Source organism: Myotis davidii, unplaced genomic scaffold, assembly GCF_000327345.1.
Source record: "Myotis davidii unplaced genomic scaffold, ASM32734v1 scaffold76, whole genome shotgun sequence".
Lineage (NCBI taxonomy): Eukaryota > Metazoa > Chordata > Mammalia > Chiroptera > Vespertilionidae > Myotis > Myotis davidii.
In genome coordinates this window covers 1,441,321-1,445,832 of record NW_006288892.1, presented here as the reverse complement: position 1 = coordinate 1,445,832, position 4,512 = coordinate 1,441,321, and the positions used below count along the sequence as shown (strand labels likewise).

The 4,512-nt window shown below is 44.6% G+C and overlaps 1 long non-coding RNA gene across 1 annotated transcript in view; it reads left to right on the top strand.

The window, feature by feature from the left end:
• LOC107182707 overlaps positions 1-3,450 on the top strand; it is a 4,076-nt gene extending 626 nt beyond the window's left edge. Inside the window, exon 2 of the long non-coding RNA XR_001513419.1 lies at positions 2,665-3,450. This is a non-coding gene — a long non-coding RNA (uncharacterized LOC107182707). The remainder of the gene's footprint in view (positions 1-2,664) is intronic.
• Positions 3,451-4,512: the final 1,062 nt, after the last annotated feature.

Genomic DNA, 4,512 nt, shown 5'->3' with positions numbered 1-4,512 from the left:
GTCCTCAGGGCCACCAGAGTCAGAGACGGATGGCAAGATGGAGGTAAGAGTGGTGGTGGGGTTGGGGTGTGGGATGCAGAGTTGTTCACTGGGGGCAGAGTTTCAGTTGGAGAAGATGGGAAAAGTGATGGATATGATGGTGATATCATCGGCACCACAGTATGAATGTCCTTAACACCACTGCACTGTGCACCGCAAAACAGTGGAAATGGTAAATGTCACCGTGATAAAACAACGAAAAAAAGAGAAAGTACAAGGATGCCAGGTCCAAAAACAGAACCATGGTGAGATGTGCTCAGGCTTCCCGAATTACACTCCAAGAAGGCCTCTGGACACGCAGTGATGAGAAGAGCTTGGGGTGTGAGGTCTGCTGAGAAACCCTTGGCATGGCTTGGTTCCCTCCAGTGCAACCCACGGGCCTCTTATAGAAGCCAGGGATCCTGTGTGGAACTCACCATTGTGGGCAGGTGCAGCGAAGTGCATCTCTGTGTTGAATGCGTTTTGTGAAGCCACTGTGGGAAGCAGTAAGGAGTTACCTCATGAAGCTAAAAATGGAACTTCCATGCTTCCATGGAACACAGTGATTCCACTTCTAGGAATGTATCCCAGGAAATCAGAGACACTGATTGGAAAGAACCTATGCACTGCTATGTTCATTGCAGTGTTATTTACAATACCAAGATTTGGAAGGCCCATGTGCCCATCAGTAGATGAGTGGATAAAAATGCTTTGGTACATTGACACAATGATTACTACTTGGCTGTGTAAAGGAAGGGAATCTTAAATTTTTGTGACAGCGTGGATGGACCTCAGAGCATTATGGTAAGTGAAGTAAGCCAGTCAGAGAAAGACTAATACCTTTTGATTCACAAAGGTGTGGAATCTAATGAGCAAAATACATTGAGAAAGAAAATAGAAACAGAGATATAGAAAGAGACTGACAGTTGTCAGAGGGGAAGGGGTTTTTGGGCTGGGTGAGAGGGTGAAGGGATGAAGCATAGAAAAACAACAACTCGTGAACACAGACATCACTATAGTGATTACGGGAAGGAAAGCAGGTGGCCGAGGTGGGAGAGGATAAACTAAATCAAATGGTGATTGAAGGAGACTTGACTTGAAGTGGTGAACACACAGTATAATATACAGGTGATGGGGAATAGACTTGTACACCTGAAGCTTACATGACCTTATTAACCTGTGTCAACCCAATAGATTCATTTAATAAAACGTTGTGACACAATCTACAACATGGATGGACCTTGAAGACATTATATTCAGTGCAAATGCCAGTCAAAAGGAGACAAGTACTGTGTGATTCCACTCACATGTGGTCCTCAGGGCCACCAGAGTCAGAGACGGATGGCAAGATGGAGGTAAGAGTGGTGGTGGGGTTGGGGTGTGGGATGCAGAGTTGTTCACTGGGGGCAGAGTTTCAGTTGGAGAAGATGGGAAAAGTGATGGATATGATGGTGATATCATCGGCACCACAGTATGAATGTCCTTAACACCACTGCACTGTGCACCGCAAAACAGTGGAAATGGTAAATTTCACCGTGATAAAACACGAAAAAAAAGAGAAAGTACAAGAATGCCAGGTCCAAAAACAGAACCACGTTGAGATGTGCTCAGGCTTCCTGAATTACACTCCAAGAAGGCCTCTGGACACGCAGTGATGAGAAGAGCTTGGGGTGTGAGGTCGGCTGAGAAACCCTTTGCAAGGCTTGGTTCCCTCCAGTGCAACCCACGGGCCTCTTATAGAAGCCAGGGATCCTGTGTGGAACTCACCATTGTGGGCAGGTGCAGCGAAGTGCATCTCTGTGTTGAATGCGTTTTGTGAAGCCACTGTGGAAAGCAGTAAGGAGTTACCTCATGAAGTTAAAAATGGAACCTCTATGCTTCCATGGAACACAGTGATTCCACTTCTGTACAGAGGTGCTCCTCTGGGGAGAATGCCTTTAGGAAAACCACTTTGGAAAGTAGTAAGGTGTTATTCCAAAAATCAAGAATGGAACTTCTATGTAACACAGGTATTCCATTTTGCGAATGTATGTCAAGGAATCAGAGACACAGATTTGAAATATATATTCTCCGCTGTTTTTATTACATTTTTATTTATAATACCAAGATTTGGAAGCAGCCCATGTGCCCATCAGTAGATGAGTGGATAAAAATGCTTTGGTACATTGACACAATGGAGTACTACTTGGCTGTGTAAAAGATGGGAATCTTAACTATGTGGGACAGGGTGGATGGACCAGGAGAGCATTATGATAAGTGAAATCAGCCAGTCAGAGAAAGACTAATATCGTATGATTTCACATTCGTGTGGATCTAATGAGCAAAATAAATTAACAAAGAAAATACAAATAGACTCATAGAAAGAGAAGAGACTGACAGTAGTCAGAGGGGAAGGATTTGTGGAGCTGGGTGAGAGGGATATGGGATTAAGCAAAGAAAAACAACAACAACTAAACATAGACATCACCATAGTGATTACCAGAAAGGAAGGGGTGACGGTGGTGGAAGAGGGTAAAGGGCGTCAAATGGTGATGGAAGGAGACTTGACTTGGGGTGGTGAGCACACAGTACAATATACCGATGATGGGTTATAGACTTGTACACCTGAAGCCTACATGACCTTATTAACCTGTGTCAACCCAATAGATTCAATTAACAAAACGGGAACAACATTGTTACACAAGCTACAACATGGATGAACCTTGAAGACAATTTCAGTGCAAAAGCCAGTCAAAGAAGACAACTACTGTGTGATTCCACTCACATGTTTTCCCTTGGGTCATCTGAGTCAGAAAGGAAAGGCAGGATTTAGGTACCAGTGGTGGTGGGGCTGGGCTTAGCGATGCAGTGTTGTTTACTGGGGGAAGAGTTTCAGTTGGAGAAGATGGGGAAAGTGATGGATATGATGGTGGTGTGGCCAGCACCTCAGTATGAATATCCTTAACACCACTGCACTGTGTACCGCAAAACAGTGGAAATGGTAAATTTCATTGTGATAAAACTATGGAAAAAAGAGAGAGGAAACGAAGGCCAGCTCTTAAAATAGAACCATGGTGAGATGTGCTCAGGCTACCTGAATTCCCGCTCCCAGGAGCCCCCTGGACACATAGTGATGAGAAGAGCCTGGGGTGTGGGGTCTGTTGAGAAACCCTGGGCAAGCCTTGGCTCCCTCCTGTCCACCCACAGGCCTGTTAATAGAAGCAGAGACGCTGCGTTCGGGTCACCATTGTGTGCAGTTGTGAAAGGAACACAGCATTCCAGCTCAGCATCCTGCCTGATGCCCAACCCCTGCTGCTGAGGATGGAACCCCCCATGGCAACCCCACCTGCCACCCGTGCCACCCAGCTGCCCTTGGAGGAGACCGATGAGAAGTGCCAACGGCTTAAATGGGCCTCTTTTAATGTTTACATTAATAAAGATTTTAACCTCAAATAATTGATTTCATATGATGATTGTGCCATCATTGAAAATTATAGAATTTACCCTATAAAATACTGACTCACAGGGCTTTGTTTGTGATGTTCACTAGGGGACATGTGTTAGAAGTGGATGGTATCATGGTTCAAGGCTGTCCATGTCTGTCTGTGACTTTAACTTCATCTGAAGAGGAGACCAAATGTTGCCATTTGAGACCTTGAGGTTATAATGAAAGAACTTCCTTCCCCGGCTCACACACAGACACACACACGCATTCATATAAACCCATTCACAATCATTCATACACATTGACATTCCCACAGCCACACACACATGCACACACATACCTTCATACATGCATACATACACGTTCACACATTCAGTCACACAATTCATACATTCAGACACACACTCATACCACACCTACAAACAATTATACACATTGACATTCCCATGCCCCCACACATGTATACACACATACTCACTGTTACACATGCTTAACCACACAGTGACATTCAGCTACACACCATGACATCCATATTCACACATACCTTCATAATATCTGAGTCTCCATCCCATGTTTTTATTTTTTACTTTATTTTATTTTTGTAATGTTTTTATTGATTTCAGAGAAGGATGGAGGGGGGAGAGCGATAGAAACATCAATGATGATGTAGTGCACTGGGCTTAAAGCAAACTTAAAGTAGCAGTGGAAAAATTTTAGAATTAGCAAAAATTGAGGTGACCTGTTCTGAGTTCCACACACACACACACACACACACACATGGGCAGGAATCAGAGAGAGAGAGAGAGAAGTCTCTGCCTCCTGCAGGACCTCAGAATAACAGAATTTGCAGGGGAGAGAGTGGGCTTTCTGGCAGGTTCCTCTGCACTGAGAGAGCATGGAACTTTTAACCAGCACAGGAGGTTTGCTCGCCTCTGCTCCCCTCTGCCAGATCCCTACTCCATGCATTACTCACTGTGAGTGAAACCATGACTGGGCTATGGGGATAAGACGAGCCAGGCAAAGTGACCTCCAATGAAAGAAAAATAATCTCCAGCCTCACAGATGTGTCT